Below are 24,749 nucleotides of genomic sequence, written 5' to 3' on the forward strand. Positions count from 1 at the left end.
AATCAAGCCAGTTAGTCTACCATAAAATACATGGGCTACAAACTTAGTTATGTGGTAAACTAGTTTATGCCTAAGCCTTACTCAGCAGTTGTATCAAAACCTGGAAATAATTAATGACTTAGTAGCAACATAATGTACTGTTGTTGTTGTCTTTCGGCTTTTCCCGGTTAGGGGTCGCCACAGTGGAACTCCGGTCCGCTAATGATTGGCAGTACATTTTGACGAACGCCGAGGTGCCAGCTTGACGTTCAACCTTCAACGAAGGCACGCCCATTTACGCATGTCTTTCGAACGCCCACCTAACTGCGGGGAGGACATGCAGACTCCACACAGAAGGCACTCCCTGCACTCCAGCCGAGAATCGAACGGGAGATGTACTGTAAAAGTTGAAAAACATTCTGTTTGATTCTATGCACATCAGCAAAATGAACTTTCATATTCTTTCAAACATGACATGCAACTACATATTGCCCTAAAAGCATGAAACATCTGACAAAACTGGAAATTCTCAAAAAGCAAACTTTAAATAAATATCTATTATCTTCATAAGTAGAAGCCACCATATTTTCCCAACTGGCCTACTCATCTAATTCAGATATCTTTCATATTATGTCCCACTTTTGACTGTTTTCTCTCTCTTTTTTTTTTTTTTTGTGAATTGGTAACAGCTACAAAATGTTGACATTTACATAATACGGCTGCCAGATTCAAAGCACTAGACTGATTAAATGAGGTATAGAGATCTATATTATGGTTTCTTCAATGAAGCCCCCCCCCCCCCATCATCATGCCATCTTGTTTCTGAAAAGGCTCAACCAATTCCAAAAAGAAAAAAGAAAAAAAAATGGAGTTAATAATCTATGTTTGTGAAAAGACTGCACTAAATTAAACAAAAATTAAGTGCTTACCCATAATGCTAGAGCCTTTCATCCACATCCATCCAATATGGCCCGTGGATCCTCAAGCTGCTTGTCAAATCAGTCTCAGCAGCATTAGTGCTCCAGCCCCACACCTGTAAGATCTTCCCTCCCACATTGCACTAAAGGTCAAAGTTACTTTAGTGTCCTATCGATGGCTACACATACAAAAGTGTGTGTGTGTGTGTGTGTGTGTAATATATATATATATATATATATATATATATATATATATATATATATATTGTGTGTGGGTGCATTTTATGTATGTATATACATTTACTATCAAAATTTCGGATGGCAGTCATGCGAAGTTGGATGGTCGAAAGGCTGTTTTCCAGTTCAAGTAATGCCGAAATTAATATGTTAGACTCCACAACAGTGAATGCTAGTGTGCATTCACTGTTGGGAGGTCGACATTCTGCTTGGAGATCGCACTACAGTTGGGATTGGGAAATGTACCCTTTTCCTCACTGCAGTGCGATCTTGGAGTTTGTATATATACAGGAGTGGCCTTAGGTCAACTGGTGCCCTTGGCAAAAGGGCACCACCCAGTACCCCCATCCTAGTCTACCTACACCAAATAAATACTGGAAAAGTGCCCCTACTAAAGTGGGGGCCTAGGTGGCCGCCTAGTTGGCCTATGCCTAAGGCCGGCTATGTATATACAGTTAGCAGGGGGTGCGGGGGGGGAAGGGGCTTGCTCCCCTGCAAGCCGTTAGTTGGAAATCACTGGAAGGCAAGGTAAGTTGGGCAATGTCAACAATGTCGAATATCGACGTCTTGACATTAACACTTTCATTATTTTGCAGAGACTAGGTTTCTATTTTCACTGTTCTTTTTCGAGTAAGTCATTACACGAACGAGTGATTCTCGGAATTTTGATAGTAAACATATATATATATATATATATATATATATATATATATATAAAATATACATACACATATATATACACATACACACACACATGATATATATATATATATATATATATATATATATATATATATATATATATATAAATATATGTACATTCATACATATACATACACACACACATACAGATGTGGATGGAAGAGTCAAGATCCTTCAGAGCACACAAATACTAGGAAAAAGGAAGGAGGATGGTCATATCAGATGGACATGAATGAAAAGGATCTAGCATATGGCAAGTACATAACTTTCACATACTTAGCATTCAGTCCAGTCTGACCTGTGGGTCACAATCCCAAGCTACTTGAACTCCAGGGTGGCATCATGACAGAGAACCTTTACAGATAGAAGCACCAAAGAATGCTATAGCCCTAGAGGTGGAATCCAGTTTGAAATGCTTAACAAAAGTATCCATGGAGGACCAAGTGGCAGCTGTGCAGATAACATCTAGTGAAGAATGAGGGATCATCCAAGAAGTATGTGCGTTTGAGCCATAAGCTCAAAAAGAACATTCCATCCTGAGAGTGGTGGTAGGGAAACTTAAAATAGGAGGAGCACTGAAAAGGAAGAAGATATTAAGGTAGGAAGACAGAAGAAAATTTTCTATGAAAATGAGGTGGAGCACTTCTTTCTCTGAGTCAGGGAGATCTGCATCTGTACATGATGATGGCAAACAAAATCAGAAATGCTTGACCACGACTGCATTATTGGACAGAAAATCTGAACAATCTGGAACACTAATGCTGCCAAGTCAGATCCCACAAGCAGATCAATGAGTCTCAGGTCAGATCAGATGGACTGAATTAAATCTTTTAAGTTATCTGCAACTCAGCAATGGAGAAAAGGCATTTTACATAGCATACATCATGGACAGATGTAGGTTAAAATATAAAAAAGCTAGCTGGGTATACAAGATCCAGGATAAAAAAGTGCCGATTCCTGGTAGGCGCAGAGGTGCCAGGACTGGAAAAAATTACAGTGTAGAATCCTCAATACACGGAAACATTCCTACAATGGGGATAGGCCAGGCCCAGGGGGAGAATAGCTGCCCCTTGTAGTAGAAGGAAGCAGCAGTATTTAAAAATCACAGCAACTGATAGGCCAAAAAAAGAGCCATACAGATGACAGAGTGGACTATTGAGGATAAGAAAATATTATTTATTGTTACTATTATACAAGAAGCCCAGAATTTCCAGACGGAAGATATACAAAAAGATTAAGATACAAATTAGAGGAAAGAAAACTACTTCCACAAGAAAAACTGTCAGAAGCTTCAAATGCAAATTTGTATTCAATACAACAGATCCATGAAAAACACTATATAGACCAATAAACCTTGGACTGTTTGGATAAAGATGCAACTGAGAAAGTGCAAAAATACTGAAAAAAATCTAGAGATTTTTAAAAGGTATAAAAAAGAAATATGGAAATGGGAAAGAGAGATCCGATACGCTGTAATATTTATGCAAAGGAGAAAGCCAAATTAATCAACACAAAAAAAGACAGCCCCAAAGATATTCAAAAAGAAATACAGGCAAAGGATTCAGATATGGAAAACCTCACAATAAAAAAAAAATAAGATCACAGTGGGAATGTAGAACAGACTATTAGTCAAGCAGAAGTTAGAAAAAATAGAAGTTGAAGTTATGGAATACTTGTGAAGTGAAGGATTTAGGGTAGAAAGTCTAACACAGGATACATTACAGCATGACAGAATGAGTGCCCAAGTAAGGAGAAAATAGGAGGAGCAGGAGACATCTGAAGAAGAAATATGGACATGGGAAAGAAAGATATTTAATATGGTGCAATATTTATGCAAAAAAGAAAGCAAAACTAATCAATACAAAGAGCAGCACCAAATATATTTGAAGAGCAATACAGGCAAAGGTATCTGGACATGGATAATTTTACAATAAAAAAATAAGAAAACAAAGAGGGAAAGTACTAAAGAGGATTAGAAATGGAGAAGTTGATGAAATAGAAACTAAAGTTATGGATTACCTGCGAAGTGAAGGATTTAGTGTAGAAAATTTAACTCTGATAACATCACAGCAGGCTAGAACAATGCACCCAAAATAAGGAGAAACTAGTGGAGTAGGAAGTATCTGATCAATTGCCCTATAAAGATACTTTGCAGCCTTCCAGAAGAAGCCATTCCAAATGTTCAGAGTTGGACAGCAAGGGAAGAACAGGAAAAGTACAGTTGTGTACAATTACCATAAACGTAGATGTTCGAATGTATTCACTGATGCAGTCATTACATTTGGATTATCTGCCTGCAGGTAGCCCTCAGCCGGCTTGAATATCAAAGTCTTGGATTCCAGCATTGGATGCTGTCTCTTCTTCCATGATGTCAGGTCGTCAGGGATATAAAACATGCAGCCGACGCCATTAAATCAGATTTTCTTGACCCAGATGTCAGGTGTCCCCATAATGGAAAGCAATTATGTTAGGATACACCTCCAACAAAAAGCAAATGCACCAAAAAGCTGAAATACACTAAACAAGAAGAAAAGTATAGCCAAGAGAAGTCAGGGGGCTGGAGGGAGGGTAACCAGGACTGCAACAGTGAATACACTCGAACATCTACATTATGGTAAGTGTACACAAGTGTACTATGTTCTTTGTGTTTCACTGTTGCAGTCATTACATTTGGGTTGATTCCCAAAGCTAAGGAAGGGAGGAGGAAGTCAGAGAGCATTAGGACCAGCTATTAAGCCCTGCAACACTGCAGTGGCAAAACCAGCTCTGGATTTAGAAAAAATAGGCATGTGGTAATGCTTGGTGAAGGTATGTACAGAGATCCAGGAAGCAGCTTCTAGGATGTCCCTGGTAGGGACACCTCTGAGAAATGCTGTAGAGGTAGATGCAGCCCTGGTGGAATGTGATCTTATCCCTTGTGGGGTAGGTTTTCCATGGTGCTTATAGCAGAAATGAATGCAATGGGCTATTCACTTAGAAATACTTTGCTTTGAAATGGCCTTCCCCTCTGCCCTTGCAGCAAAGCCAACTAGCAGCTGTTCAGATTTTCTGAGAGGCTTAGTCCTGTCCAAATAAAATCTAAGTTGCCTGTGCACGTCCAAAGAGTGCAGTATTCATTCTCCTTTGTTTTGTGGATTTGGGAAAAAAAGTAGGCAAATGAATGGACTGATTAAGGGCCACACTAGACACCACCTTGGGCACAAAGGAAGGATTGGTCCTGAGGGACACCTGTCTGCATGGAAGATTATGAATGGTTCCACTGCCATGACGGCCTGTAATTCAGACACTCTTCTTACTGAAGTGATGGCTAGAATGAAGGCTGTTTACCAAGAAAGGAATTCAACTCTGGAGTTGCAGCTGGCTCAACAGGATGTAGAGTGAGCTTTTATAGGTTCATAGGTAGGTAATAGGCTATTGGCCCTAGGGTCTATATAAGCCTAGCCAAAAAGGTACCCTGGCTTTTGCCACCCAAGAAAATTATTTTTTTGTGCCCCTGTCAAGCAGAGCCACAGAGGTGATCCCTGGGGTGAATTTACTATTTCCCATCCAATCATCAGGATTTTTCTTGAAGAGTGCTAATGAGGAGCTTTGTTTGATATAGATAGGTAGTTTGTTCCATAATATGGGAAGTCTCTGGGACAGGAATCTATCCCTCCAGCATGTTCTGTTTATTCCAATACAAAGTTAAGGTCCCAGCTGGAGTAGGGGCTCTCCTGGGTGGTCTTAAAATTTTGGCCCCTCTGAGGAATTGCTTTAGCAGGGGGTGAAAAAGAGGGGTGGTTCAGTATTATAATGAGCTGAAATGGCAGAGTCATGAATTTTAATTGACGAGAAGGAAAGGTCCTTGTGAAGCATCTCTGTTAAGCACTGAAGAATACGTGGTAAGCTAGGCACCGTTGTGCCCATCCCCTGAGTCTGGCTCCAGGAACAGTATCTTTTCTAATTTTCAGCATAGGAATTTCTAGTACTAGGCCTCCTTGCCTCCAGAAAGACATCTAGCACCTACTTACTGAGGGATGTTATTGGAGAGCTCAAGGAATTAGCTAAGCTGCAAGGTTCAGGGTTTGAAGTTGAGGGTTCAGAATCTGGCCTTCCTGCTGGGACAGCAGGGAAGGGGTCTGAGGCAGGTGCCATGATTCCAGCAGTGACATACTGCGCAAGAGGGGGTACCAGTGTTGGCATGGCCAGTCTGGTGCAATCATTATTGTCCTTGGTTTGTCCTGTTTGATCTTTAGCAGAACTTTCGAGAGGAAAGGCAGAGGGGGAAAGGCATAAACTGAGAGGCTTTCCCAGGTGAAGGACAGGGCATCCACTTTCGAAGCTTGACTGTGGGAAGTCCTTGTGCAGAATTTGTCCAATTGGTAGTTCTGAGGGGAGGCACACAGGTCTATCTCTGGATTCCTCCATTTGTTTCTCAAAAGGTTGAATATCTTTGGTTCCAGTTTCCATTCCTGTGGGTCCATGAGATTTCTGCTTAGGTCGTCTGCCTGTGAATTTAGCTTGCCTGGCAGGAATGAAGCTTGTACATGTACTTGGTAGCTCAATGCTCTGTTCCACAGAGCCATGGCTAATCTGCAGAGAGGGTACGAATGGGTTCCCCCCTGCTTGTTTATGTACCACATAACAGTGGTGTTGTCTGTCTTTGCCAATAATTGTCCTAGAAGAATGTGGTCCTTGAAGGCTGTCAGGGAATTCTGTACAGCTAACATTTCTTTCTGAGTGACATGCAGGTATCTGACTCTAGTTCCATTTGCCATGAATGCACTGCCCTGCCAAGTGAGCCCCAATGCAGAGTCTGATGCATCTGTTGTTAGGGTTTGGGCAGCAGGGGTAGAGTGAATGGGAGCCCCTTGTTGTGGTAGCAGGCCTCTGCCCACCAAAGGGACTCTGTCTTTATACAAGGAATGATAGGAATCACTGATTCCAGGTCCTGAGAATGATGCCACCATAGGCCTTTTAGATACCATTGTAGTTTCCTCATATGCAGTCTTGCATATGGAATTAGTAGAATGCAAGAGGCCATGAACCCCAGGGCTTGCAGGATTTTCCTTGCAGATAGCTGGGTCTTTGCGGCCAGTAGTATGAAGTAGGCTGTCAAATAAATTTGCTTCTCTGGTGTGAGGTAAGCCATCTGGGAAGTTGTGTTCAAACTTGCTCCCAGGAATACAATTTGTTGGCAGGGTACTAGATGAGATTTCTTTTCGTTTATGGTGTACCCCAGTGAGGTTAGAAGTTTCTTTACAAATGCCAGGTGTTTTAGTAGTATGTCCTGGCTTTCTGCCGGAATTAGAAAATCATCCAGGTATGGGTATATTTGAATATTTCTTTGCCTGCAAAATGCAATGACTAGAGCTAGACACTTTGTGAATACCCTGGACGCAGTAGATAAGCCAAAGGGAAGTGCAGAGAACTGAGAAAGCCTGCTCTGAAGCATAGGTATTTCTTGCAGGATTCCCTTATTGGAATGTGAAAGTAAGCTTTCTTTAAGTCTAAGGTTGCCAACCAGGCATCTTTGCCTAGCATAGGAAGCAGCTGTTGAAGTGTTAGCATTTTGAATTTTGGAATTACCAAGGTGTTTAGAATAGAGAGGTCCAGGATAGGACGCCAGGAGCGGTCTTTTCTGGGTACCAGGAAAGGTCTTGAGTAAAAACCTTGTCCCCTTTCTTCTGCTGAGAAAGGTTGAATAGCCCTGATAGAAGAGAGAGAACCTGCTGTTGAGCCTCTGCCCACTGATTTGGGGGTAGGTCTGGCCAACCGTTTGGGGTTGGTAAGGTGTGGAAGTGGAATCTGTAGCCTTGGAAAACTATATTTAAAACCCATTTGTCCTGGGTAATTAGTTCCCAGTTTTTTGCATGCAGAGTGATCTTTCCCCCTAAGGGAGCAGGCAGTTGAGCAGGGCTTGGAAGGTTTAAGGTTAAGTCATTGTGACATTTTTCCATAGGGGGTGTCTTACTACTTCCAGCTTTGGAAGTTGGAGCCCCCCACTGCTTAGGTCTGTGAGTACCTTGAGACTGTAGCCTCGGTGGTCTGCTGTTCCTGGGTTTGGACTGAGAAGGCCTGGAAGAGACAGGAAAGGACCAATTCTTAGAAGGCCAATGCCTACTAAATCTAGGAGGCTGTACTTGTAGGAAATCTTTAACAGTTTGCATAGATTAACTTTTTCCTCCATCTTTTTAAGGACTTCTTCTGCTTTGTTGCCAAACAGGCGGTCTTGGTTTAGGGGAGCATCCAGTAATTTAGCTTTAACATGATCTGGCAAATTTTGCTCCTTAAGTCAAGCATGCCTTCTAAGTACAGACTCAGTGACAGCAACCCTGCAAGATGCTTCTATAGAGTTAAAACCACATTGCAAGGTATGTTTGCCAACGTGTTCAGCAGAATGCAATAAATCCTTTAATTCTTTATTTTCAGCACAGTCAGGAATCAACATCATTTTCTGTTTAAGCAGTCCCATAATATGCTGCTGATACTTTAACATATGAAACTGACAGTTTAAGGCCCTAATGGCCAAAGTAGCAGAAGTGTATACCTTCTTACCCCATCTGTCCAAGGCCCTAGAATCTCTATCAGAGGGGACAGGGTTGTTGGCAGTAGTAGCCTTAATGCCTTTAGGTCCTTGGGAAATGGTCTCTGGGTCCGCAGTAGGATTCTTGAAGAGGAACTTGTGAGAGTCAGATACTCTGCAATACCTGTCAGGCTTCCTGGGAGCTGGAGGCAAAGTGTCTGGGGCCAGGCTGGATTCCAAGAAGGCATCATCTACAATGTCCAGAACAAGAGGGATAGCTAAAGGCCTGTGTTGAGGGAGGAGTAAGAATTCCCTAAGCCTCTTTTTGGAGTCAGAGTAATCCTGGCTTTCCCTAAGAGTGTGCAAGGTTTCACCTAAAGAAAAATCTTCTGGAAGGGAAGCAGAGGGAATGGAATCCTCTGCATCAGAATCCTCATAGGTAGATAAGGGCAAATCCTGGTAATCAGAAGAAACAGAAATTTCAGAATCCTGATCAGAAGAATCAGGAGGAAAATCAGTTCTAGGTCTCTTAGAGGGTGAAGGCTGGCTTCCCCCAATTAAAGTAATAAGGTCTTCAGCCATTCTTATTTGTTTTTTAGGCATATTAGCCTGACCATGCAGTTTGGACGTCTGTTTTCTAGGCGTGGGTCGAGTTTTAGGCCTTGAAAAAGGAGATGGCGCCAGTTTGAAATGCAAATCAGTAGGACTGAACACACCCTCAGAAGCCGGTGCCTGCACAGCGGCTCCGGACCCATCCAAGGTAGAGACATCCGCAGGTTCCATAGTCAAAGAAGCATCTTGTGGCATACCAGACTCCGAATGGGTCTCAGTAGAGGCCTGCATATCCAAAGTAGCTGGTATCGGGGCTGTGAAAGAGCCTCACTGAGTACCGGCGAACTGGCGACTAGCTTAACAGAAGTGTCGTCTGCAGCTTTAGACCTATGCGGTCTGTCTCTGTCTTTATCTTTACGTTTTTTCAGAATGTCAGTAGTCGGATGGCTTACCGAAGCCATTTCTGGATAGTTAAACAGAGTACCAAAATAATTTGCAGCAAAAAGAAATCGACAACGAATAGTCCAGGGGTTGAATAAGGCACAAAACCGACAGTGAGGAACGTTGTGGTCTGGGCCTAAGCAAGGAATACAGTACGAATGAAAATCTTTATGAGGTATTTGCTTTCCACCAGGTAATACAATTGTTAACTTTTACTGACATCGGTTAAGAGCAAGAAAAAGGATCCCCAACGGGGTACTTAGCTTTTTTGAAGACTTCGGTTCTGAAACTCAAAAATGAAAATTTCAGGAGTCAGCCGACCGGCACTTGCGAACTGCTTCTGCTTCGGGCACTGTGCGGCAAGAAAGACTGATATAATGGCGTCAGCTGTATGTTTTATACCCTTGACGCCATGGAAGAAGAGACAGCATTCGATGCAGGACTTTGATATTCAGGCCGGCTGAGGGTTACCTGCAGGCAGATAACCCAAATGTAATGAATGCAACAGTGAAATACGAAGAACATCTGTGGCAACTCTGACGCAATCAATGGTGTGGAGTAATAGGCCAGAGAGTTCTCTTAGGAAAGAGCAATGGATGACGCAGGATGAAACTAAAGAGAACATGGCACAGGAAGAAGCTCTGGAACTTTCTATAGAATGCCTGCAAGAAATGAAGAACAAAGAATGTTCCCTCGGTTTAGAAGAAAATGATCTACAAGAAGAGTTGCTTGATTTAATAGAGATGGACAGACATAAGATCATAGACTACAGAAGGTCAATAAAACCCAAAAAGTTAGAACTTTGATAAAACAAATGAACATAGTAATTAGGACTGTCTATAGAGATTCATGTGGTATAACAGAAGTAAATAGGATATATTACTGTGCAGGTAAATTAATAACAGATAAAGTCTTACCACAAGAACACAGGGTAGTAAGGGAAGGGAAAGGGAGAAATCAAATGGTATCATTGGAGTATTGAACAGAGAAAACTACAAAGCAATTAAGACAAGAAGTGGTGTCAAGAGGGAACAGACTGACAAAAATACTCAAAGATAGCTGTAATGAAGGTAACATGCAGTATTATAACTTATCATGCACTACCGCAAATAATAAACATCAGTACAGACAGAAAAACTTAGAAGATATGTAGATAAATATAAAAAAAGTGCAAAATAAGCAATTTATTGATGACCCAAAATAATTTTATACAGAATTTGGAAACAAGGCAAAAGGAAATTAAATGCCACCAAAAAACAAAGAAATCGATACATTTTGGGGAAATATCTGAAGATGCTGTGGAACATAACAAATATGCTAAATGGATAGAAGAAGTAAAAGAAAAAATAAGAAGTTCAAATGTACAGAATATGAAATGGGATGAAGTAACAGCCAGAGAGATTCAAAGTTCAGAAAAGCGCCTTATTGGAAAACCCCAGGCCCAGATGCAGTACTCAACTCCTGGCTAAAAAGTATGAACATCTTTGCATGAAGATTTAGCTGAGTTAGAAATATTTATATGCTCACCCAGAACAGAAATCAACTTGGTTAACAACAGGAAAAACAATGCTCCTACTTAAGAGTGAACTTGCAAGCTATCCTAAAAACTATAGACCAATAACCTGCCTTCAGACGATGTATAAACTACACATTGGAATTGATGCACAGTTTATAGTAATTTAGAAGAAAACTCAATCATGGTAATAGAACAAAAGGGTAATAAAAGATAGTCATATGGAACAAAGGATCATTTGTTGTTAAGTAAAGTCATAATGGAAAACCGTAAAAAGTGCAAGAATCTAAGTACTGCATGGCATGGATAGACAATAAAAAAGCATTTTACAGTATCCCACATTCATGGATAAAAGTGTGCTTAAAAATGTATAAGATACACGTTACACTGATTGATTACATTACAGCAACCAGGAAACAGTGGCAAACCACTTTGCAGTTACGCCATAATAAAGGACAAATTATTATTCCATGGATAAAAATTCAAATGGGATATTTCAGGGTAGCTCTCTATCACCGCTGCTCTTTTTTCTCGCCTTAACCCATTAAGCTCTCTGCTTAACAGATTAGGTCATAGATGCAATTTGGCTCCCAGAAAATAACAAAGCGTAAAGACTTATCTTTTTGTAGATGACTTAAAACTATATAGCTCATCAGATCAGGAACTGAAAGCACAACTGCAAGTGTTCAAAACTTTTTCAGATGGTATAAGAATGTCATTTGGTCTTGATAAATGGACAAAAGCAGCCTTTAAAGCAGGAAAGCTGCAGCACCAGGAAAACATCAGTTTCGGACAGGCATGTCATATAAAAGAAATTCAGCCAAGAGGGAGTGTATGAATATTTGGGAACTGATGAAGGATCAACAATAAAACATGAATAAATGCAAATAAAACTTAGTAAGGAATACTTTAGAAGACTTAAATTAATACTGAAAACAGCATTAACATCTAGGAAAAAAGTCCAAGCTATAAAACAATTTGCTCTTCCTGCCCTAACTTACAGTTTTGGAGTGACTGACTGGCCCTAAAAGGCTGCTTCATGCTCACCAAATGATTTATAAAATTCAGTGCACACCAAGAGTATGTATTTCTCATTCTAAAGGAGTTATAGGCCTCCTTGAAATTGATTACATGTATAGCTCTGCAATCATGGGACTGCATACAACTGCTGACCTCACAAGACCCAAACATAGTGAAAGCTTTAAACATGAGGAGAATAAGTCTAAGATGACCTCCCTGCTTAGTTTAGCAGAAGCATAGTGTCAAGCGGGAATGGAAATTAAATCAAAAGCAGATAAAAATCAGGCAGCAACCGAATGTGCCAAAAAACAAAAGAGAATATAAGGTAAAGGATCAGATGAGAAGGCAAGAAATGTGGAAAATGCATAAATACAGTTGCAAGAACAGAAAACTCTTGGAACAACCTCATGTTGATGAGGATCAAATGCAAGAATGGTTAAGGAGAGGTGAATTTAAACCAAAAGACAAAAGTTTAACATTGGCGGCCCCCAACAGTAGACTACGTACATGTTGGCTTACAAAGTCCATTGAACACATGAAGAAACAGACAAATGTAGGTTTTGTAAAACAGAATTGGAAGCAGTCGGGTATCTTGTTGCTGGTTGTGTTATATTAATGACAGAAGGACTGCATAGTGAAAGGCATAGTAATGTGGCATGAATGTTGCATTGGGGATTGTGCAAACATCATGGTATTAAAGTGGCTTAAAAAAACTTGCAACATGAGCCACAAAGCATTACAGAAAATGAGATCACCCATTAACAACAGTTCAAAAAACAGATGCAAGAAAACAGATATAATGGTCCATGAAAAGAAGACAAAATATCATTGATCTGATCATTGAAATTGCTACACCCAGTGACTACAGTGTCTTACATACAGAGAGACACAAAGTCATAAAATACCAGGATTTGCAGGCAGAAACGAGGGCAATGTGGAAGGAGGATACCCAGACAGTTCCAGCAGTAGTAGGAGCAGCAGGTCTTATAAAAAAGAATTTACAATCACACTTAGATATGTTACACTTAACACATATGGTACACTTAACTCCATATGAATTGCAGGAGGAGTCATTACGGGGCACATTGTGAGCACTGCGAAGAGCACTTCTGGCTAACATCATATTTGAAACAACACTAATTTCATGAACTTTAATCATACTTTGAATTAGGAATGGGGTCCATTCCCATCATGGTATTAGAAATCTAAAAGATTTGGAGAAATTAAAAGAGAGATGGCATACAGAAAAAAAAAGGAATAAAGCATTTACTGATGAAAAATACGAGCAAATTTCAGCAGAGTTTTACCTGATGAGATCCAAAAGTCATTTTATTATATGTATGGCACTATCAGTATTGTTTCTTTAGTGTGAATGATGGTTACAGGGACAAAACATGAGAAATGGTGATCTGCATTCATCTGTACTTTTTCCAGACATGACCATCATATAACAACTCTGACTGTTGCTGAGCTAACCAGTGTCATTTCCTGTAAAGACACCATAACTATTCAACACACTCAGATGAATGCACAAGAATAGCAACCATTAATGACGGTGACGCAAACTAATTGTAACCTGTTCTATCAGCTGAAATGTTTTTCATAAAGAGCAAAACAGTTAGCCAACTTATATGTCTGTGGGTGTATATGCAGTTGAAGAGTGCCCAAGGTTTTGTGAATGTGGAAATTTCCAGATGGACTTGAGGTCAACTCTGCCTTACATCAGGATTTGATGGAGTTATTTGACCACAGAACTTGTGAGCAAAGGGCCATAAGGATGACAGCGAATCAGAAAACCACAGAAGCAATGTCTCATGAAACTAAACGTTTAAGTGAGTCTATCTGAAAGATTTATTATTCTGTTCTTACAAATATGGATTACAAAGCTACTTTTTGAGACGGGACAAGGAGAGTAATACAGTTAAGGCTCAGAAAAGTGCAATCAGCAAGAGTTTGATGGACATTGTACTTATCCAACACAGAGTACTCTTTTTTTTCTAATTAATAAAAGAAAAAAACAGAAGAATGTCAATACCAGGTAGGAAGAAAATATACAAACTGATAAACATACTACTTTTAAAACAAGAGACTGACTGCATTGTAAGTGAGAACACTGAATCACAACATTTTACCTTTTTATTTTGCGCATTTTGTTTGTTGTCAGCAGCAATTCCCAGGAGCTGCGGACTATGTATCCCCTTGTGTTCTCCTTTACACCTATTTGGCCTGCTATGGGCTGACTGGCACAAGTGTTTGTGTTCCCTAAACACTTCAAAGAGTTGACCTTTGCAAGTGGATATGAGCAAAAAGCAGAAACATCAACACTATGACACAAAATGATGTACAGCATGGTGAATGTCGCAAAGGGTCTCAGTATCATTTGTTAAAGCTTATTAAGACATGGTTAGTTTCAACTGACTAGCCAGTATCTTTTGTTGTGAATAATAACTCTTGAGATAAATATATTTCAGTTAGGGGAGATGAAGGTTAAAGATATAACAATTTCAAAAAAAATTAAATAAATAAAGGAAGAACTATACTGGATTACTTAATAACTGCAATACTATAATGTTAAAATTAACAGTTTAAAAATATTGTTTAGATAGGCAGTGTGTAAAACATCTGCAAAATGCTGACAAGTGACTTTTCAATCCTAGACAGCTCTACAAAGATATTAAATGCCTCCAACTTATTAAACAGGATACGGCTGTGCGAACGCAAAATAATAATACGGCAACCGGTGTAGAGAGAGAAGCTTAATATGCTGAACCTGGACAAAGATGGTGAAACTGAAGTCTTACATTTAGACAATAAAGACACCTAGCTTAGCTGGGGAAAGTTACAAAAGTTAAGTGAAAATGTTATTGCAAGTAGATGATGCTCTACTTAAAGACTAATATGAGCTATTAAACAAAAATAAAAACAACATCAATAGCAACATTCATTCATTCATTCTGAAACTGAAAATGAAAAAAATGGTTGTTGTAACAGAGAAAATAGGTTGCAAAAGAGCGACTGCAGAAAATGGGTTACATGAAGTCAACCATTTCCTGGGAAATGGCGCTATTAAATATCTATCCAGGTTAGTTTAAATCTGAAGCTAAGCATATCATAGTGACACTGTGTGCATTACTCAAAACTTACATTACCCTCAACTGGCTAGACACAGCCAAAATGTCCTGGAAGGATTTTCAACTGATGGCTGTTAAAAACATGTTTTGCCAAGTAAACTAAAAACTACAAGCAAAAAGAAGTTGTTACTTTCAGAAATATTGGAATAACCTTCTGGATGTTCTAAATCATTATCCTACTTAGGTTGTTCTCCATTTCTCCTCCTACTATCTGTAAATACCTCTTCTCCTCATTAATTTTCTCCAGCAGAACCTTTGTAGAATTACAATTATTGCGACCCTTTATGTTATCTTTTTCTTACATTTGTGCAGGCAATACATTCTAGTTTCTTTATACTAATTCCCTCCCACTTAGTGACAGTCGCTTATATATATTGTATATAGTTAAATCAAATAGGATTTAGGAATACTGATTTATCTTCACACTCCTGTACAAAGAAATACCTCTCAGCAAATCCTTTCTACACTTTCTTCTTTGTGTTTGTAATCAGCTAGTATCCTATTCACTTGATTAAAGAAGATAATATTTATTTTTTTTACATCAGTACTGAATGTATTTGTTCTTAAGTAGGATTGTATGAAGATTTTTTCATTTATCTGTTTTGAACCTATTTGTACTGTGTGAATTATGGTTTTGTTTTTGTATTTGTGTTTTAAAAAAAATGCTAATAAAAATCAGATTGCAAAAAAAAAAAAAAAATGTGCAGGGAAAAGAGGATGCTGTGCAAAGTGTGACAAACAGCAAGTACTGGTCAATGCAGACTCTGTGCTGAAGGGACTGAGGAATTAGCAAGGATTACAAGTGGGTGGGTAATGACCATGTCTATGAGAGGATGCAGAATATTTGATATCAGAGAAGGTATTTTCTGGATTTTATCAAACCACAGTTAAGTACTCTGAGATAATCATGTCTGGTGGGATTAATGATATTGGAAGAACACGAAGTGAGAATTATGTAGGTGAAACAGAAAGAAAGTTAGGTTGCACAGAGAATAGGATATAAAACTGTCCTTTGTGAACATTCTACCAGCACAAGATTGGGGAACAATTTACTAAAACAAGGTACCTCCATCAGTACCTTAGTAGATGGAACAGGCAGGGTATGATCATACTTTCCTTTGGGAATCACTCATTCCGTCTCTTCTTAACCTCACCTAATAAACAACTGTACACGTTACTACCTCTGAAACTGATAGCAAATTTACTTCCAGTGATCCTAGATTTATGATTCCTATACTACTTCGGCTTGCACTCTGTGACTCCAGAATCTAATTCTATTTTACCAAGCTCTGTTATATGTACTTGTAATAGCTCTGCTTCACATTCTTACTTTGTAATCACTGTACTTGTGCTTTACCCGCAAACGTATTTTTCTATATACTTGTATATAACTACTTCTGTTCACCTGTCAAATTGTGGGTGAGTGTGTATTTATGTATGTATGTATATATACATACATACATACACACACACATATATATATATATAAACATATATATATATATATATATATATATATATATATATATATATATATATATACATACACACACACACACATATATATATATATATATATATATATATATATATATATATATATATATATATTACAATTAAAATTCAGATAATAGAATAATTTTTGAAGACTGTATTAATTCAACTTATTTTTATGTCCCTGGAACTCCTATCTGCTCATTCGGACTTTCAAGTTAATCAAAAGACAAACAAAATAAATAATTAATTAAAAATATATGTCTGACAATACAAGCTATTTCATTAGAGATGGGTATCATTTGAGCCACTAAAGTGACAAAAATTAGACACAAGCTGGAAAAAATTAGAGAGTTTTTTTAGAAGTGTAATTGGCCAGGTTGTAAAGAAGGCTGTTGGTAGTTTGGAACTAAAATGCTTTTTTTTTTTTTTATTGGACATTTGTTAACTGGGTTGGTCCAGCTGAGCCATATGGCCCTTTTTCAGTGGAGAAATGAGGAGAAAAACTCCAACTGACAGAAATAATGACATTCTATGATGAAATTTTATACATGCATCAAAAAATAAAAGTTTTAAACAATAACATACAATATTAAGAATATGAAAAAAATATATATACACATATACATGTATATATCGGTAAGCATCATTGGACCTACACTTGAATATGCAAGTGTTTTCTTTTTTGCAATTACAATCTTAGAGACATCAAACAGATGGAAGAAGCACAAAGGCACTTTACTAGGAATAGCGTAAGAAGTCAGCCTTGAATGTTGAATGTGAATTCAGTCCACTACCATTTCCATGCAGGGGACTTCTTTGGGTATATGAATGCTTGCATAATAAATACTCAGATATGGCCTTAGGTGTCTTGCTTAAAAAGCATGGAAATTTTACTAAAAATAACATGTTGATTATTCATGATTTAAAAAATAAGCCAACTGGTATAGACTCTTTCAAATAAAGGGATGGAAAATGTTGGAATAAGTTACCTCTGAAAATAAGACAATCAGAATATCTGTTAGTATATAAAGAGAGAGTACAGATGACGGGTTTTGAGGTCTTTAGGATGGATGGACCACCTGCATATCCACAAAACAAACAGTACTAAAATTACCCATTCTAAAACCTGCCATTACTTTGATTGGAATGAATAACAGATGGATCCAGTTACAGTCAAGAGGACATCAGCAAGTGATTATCAGCCAGTAGTTTTTCACCATCACCTAACCAAAATCAAGAAGGGGTGTGGTCATTGTTGGAGCTAACAGAAATTATCTTTTCTGACACTGAGAACATCAGCATCACTGAAGGTATTGTGAACTCAAATAATGGTGACAAGATTTTTTTTTCCTTTTTAACTATTCTCATCTTAAAATTACATAACCTTATTTTTGAGTTATTTAAATGGGGCTTTTCTTTATTTTTGTGCCCACACAGAGAGCTGAAATACCTAAGACCTGTACAGACCTCAGATTATTTACACGTAAACTCAATACGAGTCTTCTGTTGTGACAAAAAGATGACAAATTACTGATGAGAAAATATATTGCACAGTACCAATTTAATCAACTCAGCTGCATCATTCAATTTATTTCTTTGAATAACTATGCGAATAAGATAGAAGAATGCAGTATTTCAAAAACAAAATATTGTTTTTTAAAATCTCATAAATTTTGAAAGATGCTTTTTGTATGACTTATCACATGACAAATCTAGACATACTTTGAAACCCAATAAGAGGGGAAGGTCTGGTTATTACAGATACTATTGATTATACAAGTAAAATGCTGCACATATTAGCGGATTAATTCTCTGAATTTCCAAAAAATAAAATTAACATTGCATATTCTTCTACTGATTATATATCATCAAACCTGGTTATGCAAGGAGTCATTTCAAATGTTTTACGTAACTTTATATATGTAAAAGATGCTATTATTCCTGCAAATTTTGGAATATGAATGGTTTATAAAGTTTGAACAAAGCATTTCCATAATATTGTGGCTGCTACTATCTCTAGGATGGAATTGTTAGCTATATTTATTGTTCACTATCATTCCACACAACATAGGTATTTAATGATTTACTGAACTAATTTCTAGGTATGAAGTAATGTAATAAGCAACAGGACAGAAATAATCATAAGTTCAAAGCTACTTACTATGCATGTGGTCCAGGGGACCATTGAGGAGCCTTGCCCAATTCCCCACTTACCTCAAAGAGCTGTCTGGTTGAGTGACTCACTTTAATGTATGTATTAAAAAAAATGAAGGCTGAGGGAATCAAACCCAATATCACAAGAAGCAGCCTTTTAACAGCCAATAGCCTTAATCCTGTCCACTAACTACCAGACTTACCAGGAAAAGAGTTTATGACAGATGTGACTGACATGGCATTTGAAAGTTTTGAAAGTGTATTTGAATGATAACAATTGAGTAACAAGATGAATTTAAGATAGAGCCTGCCAAAAGCACTTTATGAGGAGAATTATACCAGTCCTGTGCCATCTTAACTGACAATTTAACGTCTATTACCCATCACCTACTGTGGGTAAAGCAAAGTCTGCAGAAGTCAGCTTATAGTTCCTGGGTTTGTGGTCCAAGTGACCAACTAGAAACAAGTAAATAATGCAGTAGAATTGTAAAGCGTTAGCTACCCTGATCAAGGAGAGCTATACCACATAACCCAGGCATGTATTTGCTATTTTCCATATAATTGTGGAGTGTGGATTTATAATTAGCTAGGGTGGTAATTTGTTTGATGTGCAAAAGTCCATTCCAAAGAAAATGGGTGAACTGGATTTGATATCGATCATGTCAGCAGGTCCTGCTAATGAAGACAGAAGCTTCTGATGCAAACATCTGTGGTGCCTCCAGTTTTGTGGAGATAAAGATCCCAATACAGAAGGACAAGTAGGGATCACCATGAAAGAGCCTGAAGGACACAGAGTAAAATCAGAGAGCCTTTAATCTATGTAGCTTAGGTAGCCAGACCAAGCCATTTTGTAGGATACAGGGATAAAGCCCTGACCAGAACTCAAACAGTGGGTCAAGTGCCTTTAGGAACTGACAGGGGAGTGTGGGAGCATGCAGTAACTGCCTATTCATCCATCCTGGTGATGGGGGGGGGGGCTCTTGCTCACCATAATGTTGGCATAAAAAAAAACTTTGTACATGAGAAAATTACCAGCAGCCAGTGCAAGGGGCACAGAACAGGCACACCATATTGGCAATGAGAAGTACAAGCAAAGAACCTTGTCACAGACTTCTGCAAAAACTGTAGATTGTCAAGCTTGGTGTCAGAAGCAGTAGGTAAGCACTGCACTGCAACAGTAAAAATGAGAGGAGACAGAGTCATGAACTATTAACTGGAGGCCAGCTTGAAGAATAAAGATTTTTGAACCTAGAAATATTCTGTACGTGAAAAAAAAACCTTTACTACAACTGACACATGGACTTTGCCAGCTAGGGACCCAGGATTACACAGAGACTGTGCACCATAGAGAAATGCAGGCTTGTGACCACCCAAAAAATGTAATGGGGGAGCAGCAGAAGGCTTTCTCACAGTAGTATGAACCACCATGGCCCCTGTTTTGAGGGAGTGCTGAGCTGGGTTACTATTATGTGATCGAAGTTTTGAAACTTCGAACACGACATTATTGAACTTGTCTGTTTGAAGTTTCAAAACTTCGAACACGGGGAAAAAAATTATGCAGCAGGAAACTAACTGCTGCAAGTAGGGGGGCAAGCCCCCCTGCCCCCACATGATACATATATAATCACACACACAAAAACACACACATGCGTGCACGCACACTTGAACACATGCAAGCATGCACATAAAAACACACTGGCTAAACAATATACCCAAAAAACTAAGGGGGTGGAGGGAGGGAGCAGCTATTGCAACAGTCATCATTTGAACATCTACTGTTATAATAGGTTTACTTACACAACTTTACTACATTCATCGTACTGATCAATGCTGTGGTAGCTTTAGCTATACAAGTAGATTATCCTAGCTTACAACATATTGGAGGAGGTGGAAGGGGAAGGGTCTAGGAGCCCCTGGTGAATGATCGTAGCAAACCCTGATCTAGATCTAGAAATGGAATCCATCTTAACTTAAAATATGCACTTTATTCAGCTGCTTTTACTGTATTTGTGTTTCTTCTTACTTTATTACTTTATTTTACTTTTGCTTAAAAAGTGCTTAACTACATTTATTGTGCTGCATGTATTACTGCTTGTTAGTAGCCTGATTAAATTGCAACTGTTAGCCTCTTAGATTTGGTTTAAGCACTTGGGCTTCAGGCCAGTTTTACATTAAGAAGGTTTGTAGTCTACACTTTTGTAGCAGGAGAGGTAGCTTACATCCTTCTAAGTTGGGACTTGCTTTTTGAAAGCTTAGTGTATCTGTTATTCTAAGTGTCTTGGTTCTGGTTTAAGCGCTTGGGCATAAGAAAAGTTATTTTACATTAAGAAGGTTTTTGGTCTACACTCTTGTGGGAGGAGAGGGTAGCCTCTGTCTTTCTGATCTGAGAGTCGGTCATTGAAGACTTATTGTGCCTGCTTATTTCAACTGTTTTTTTTTTCCTGAAATTTTGCACTTTGTTTGCTGTAGCATAGACTAGATTCAGACCTGCTGAATCTAGTTCTGTCTATATAACTTGAGCACTAAGCCAAGCCATCTTTTGTTAGAGAGGGTTCCCCTGCACCCTAGTGACAGGAGTGTGCAGTTACAACTCATCTGATTGAAGGTTGCTGGAACAGGGCTCAGTTGTGAGCTTTTTATTGGTTAATTTGTTTAAATCAATTTGCTCTTGTTTGCTACACAAGAACTGCATTTACAAGGGTTTGTGCTCGTTTGCGCTGTGCGTACTGCCGAGCAGTGGTGGACACCATTGGCAGTTATAAACGCAAACACTTCTGCCTGCAAATTTTCCCCAGGTACTCTGCTGGTGCTCCATCAGTGAGTTCTCTGTATTACCCGTCAATGAGGGATAATCCTTTCAGTGAAGCTCTTGAGATACCAACACAGATCCTATCCAGTAGCCTTTCGTATATTTTGTACACTTCTCTTCTCCTTTACCTGGTCCTTGCTGTCCCCTGACCACGTCAACTTAGCTAGCATTATGGACAGACAATTTCCCACAGTTTCCCCAGCCGCCCTGATCAACATGGGCATCCTGAGACAATGTAGCAATTGCCTGATGTACACTGACAACCCACTTCTTCTAGTCCACAGAAATTATGTGAGAGATACAGCTATATCAAGAACCTAAAATCCAGGTGTTCTCACTCACCGGTCAGTTCATCTGTTAAGAAGCAGGCTGTCAACATGCACACCTCACCTCCTGGCTCTACCAAATCAACAACACATAAACCTACATATACGGAGATCCTTACCAGAAGCTTACCTAAACATCAGAGACCTCCCAAACACAAACACAAGCACAATTCACATAATACATCCTCAGCAGAACATAGCACACACAATATATCACACACCAGTGTCTCACCAATCAAACCCCTAAGGCATAACACAAAAAGAAATATCTTAGTCATAGGCAACTCAATTGTGAGACACACAGATGTCCCTCTCATCAGGTTGGATAAGAATCTACCACATCACACATGCACTCAAGTCTCTCAACAACAGGCACTGTTATGATTCAGTCATAGTCCATGTTGGTGTGAACAACTTGAGACATACCTCACTGGACTATATGAAGAGACATGACTGAGCTCTCTGATTATTTGTCTCAGGCAGGTATGTCCCTAGTCTTAAGCAGCATTTTACCCTCACCTAGGATGATACCTCAGTACAAACAAAAAAATGACAGACATCAATTGGCTTAGTTTCTGTTGTCATTTAAAGGAGATCCAGTGTCTCTCAGCCTAGGATGATATGGTCGACAGACATTGATGCTCTGCCAGAGATGGTCTTCATCTGTCACCCCTGGGATTTTGGTTACTGGCTAAGGCTCTTGCTACCTCCATCGTGGCTTTTTTTGGGTGATGTCACAAGAATAAAAGTCCTGAAGTAAAAATACTCTTTAAAAGCAACCTCAAGGTTATGCTGCTAAATGCTAGAAGACTAAACCAGGAACTGCACTCACTGGAAGCAGTCCTCATCTTGGAAGATGCTGACATTTGTGCAGTCACTGAGACCTGGTTTAAGGCTGCAGAGAGCACCCCAGCTATACCAGGTTACATTTCCATCCACACGTTCAAACCACAAACTGAAGGTGCGAGAACTAAAGAGGTCATGTGTCAATACTCATTAAAGATAAATACACCTCTAGAGTGGTTAAACAGCATGATTCCCTGGAATTACTTCAGGTGCAATTGACTGTAGGTAAGATCCCTCTTCAGTCCATGAATCAGGATGTTTACTCAGACTAATTGGATCTACCTGAGTCAATCAAGATACAACTAAACACCCTGGTTTTGGGTGACTAATTACTCATCCATTGACTGGGTAAATTATACGTATTCTAACTCATTTGTCCAAAGGTCCCTGGACTTTGTTAATTACAATGCCCTGGACCAGCTGGTTGACACACCCACAAGGGGATCAAATATCCTGAATCTGGCATTCACCAACATTCGGGACCACTGCACCACCCTCAGTGTGGGGCCATCCCTGGTGACATCGGACCACAAATCATTCTGGCTAGAAGTAACTATAAAACAAGACCCCCCCCCCCTTAGCAACAACTAGACTAAAAAACTTCCCCATGGCCAATTACAACCTCTTACTTGACAGCATAAATAGCTTCATAGCCCCTCCCTGCACTGATGGAACAGACACCTATGCAGAGTTATACACCAGTGCTTTATAAGAGAACCTGTACAACTGTATTGACTCTGCTGTACCTGATAGAACCAAAACAAGATCTTCAAGGAAAAACAAACCTGCCTGGCCCTGGCCCTAGCGCTGATAGCCTAGTACCAACCTATGAACCTATACGATTGGATGGGAGAAAGGAAATTCACCCCGGGGATCACGTCAGTCGCCCTGCTAGACAGGGGTCCAGGGAAGTAAACTGTGTGGGAAGAAATAGCCAGGTAATTGTTATGGCTAGGCTTGTATAGGCCCTAGGGCTGATAGCCTAGTACCAACCTATGAACCTATGAACTTCCATTAATAGGCTATACAATATGACAAAGAAATTGTTCAAAAGTAGGAAAGAATGGTCTTAAAAATGGGAAACACTCCCTCCTCAACTTAAACAAGCAAATAAGACCCCTAGTGAAGTCCTCAAATGCCAACTATGAATCCAAACCAGCTTCTCTAACTGAGGTTAACCACAAGGCGTTCTTTAGATACACCTGTAATCTCAAAGGTAAGGCCTATATTTGCACTGAACTTGTAGTTAATGGTACTTCATATAGAAAACCTGGGGATATAGCAAACCTGCTGGCTGAGCAATCTCTGACCCAGCTTTAATGGAAATGCTGCACATTCGCAAATCAAATGGGACAAGGGTCACTTGCTCAAAGGACCTTAACCTGGTATCTGACATCAATGGAACTTGCTGGCAGGTAGATTTGTCTGAAAGAGGTTGCCTGACCTTTGGAACAAGCTTCCAACTCATGTTAAACAAAGCCTCTAGTTGGCCCTATTTAGGTGTAATTTGGACGATTAGATGTAGATGGGTAACTAGAAATTCACCCCAGGAGTTCCACCTATGTCTCTCTTGGACAGGAGCAATAGGTGCTGATTTTAGTGTCTGCTTGAACCAGACCCCCTTGGGAACATGGGCTGAACTTGGCTAAGCTTATTAAGAGACATGGGGCCGTTATCCTAGTAACTTTGCATGATCCTTTGGTCTTGTAATACTTTGTAAAAGTATGCACAGAAAACCAAGTTGCTGCTTCTAGAATACTTCTAGAATCCAACCTTTTCCAAAAAGCCATCGATGAAGCCAAGACCCTGGTAGAGTTGAGCCTTGACCCTGCCTGGAATAGTATTGCTGTAATGAGAACGACAAAAAGTAACAGCCTGAGACAACCATTTGAAAATAGTCTGTTTTGACACAAGTTATCCCTTTTCACCTTCACAAAAATGAACAAACGATCCAAAGATCTGAGATTTTTTTTTCTGTCAGTATAGTGCCTGATTTGACTGTGGAGTACCCTCTCTACCTCATTTTTGAGTTCAGAAAAGAAAACACGGAGATAGTTTGGCTTGAAGCAAAGTCAGATAGTGCTTTAGGCATAAAATTAGAAAGTAAAAAACAAAAGGTG

General features: G+C 39.3%; 1 protein-coding gene across 3 annotated transcripts in view; it reads right to left on the minus strand.

The window, feature by feature from the left end:
- Positions 1-24,749, minus strand: part of DPY19L3 (dpy-19 like C-mannosyltransferase 3) — a 1,004,768-nt gene that overhangs the window by 561,765 nt on the left and 418,254 nt on the right. The window lies entirely within an intron of this gene.

This window comes from Protopterus annectens, chromosome 8.part1 (assembly GCF_019279795.1).
Source record: "Protopterus annectens isolate FY-2018-M chromosome 8.part1, PAN1.0, whole genome shotgun sequence".
Classification (NCBI taxonomy): Eukaryota; Metazoa; Chordata; order Ceratodontiformes; family Protopteridae; genus Protopterus; species Protopterus annectens.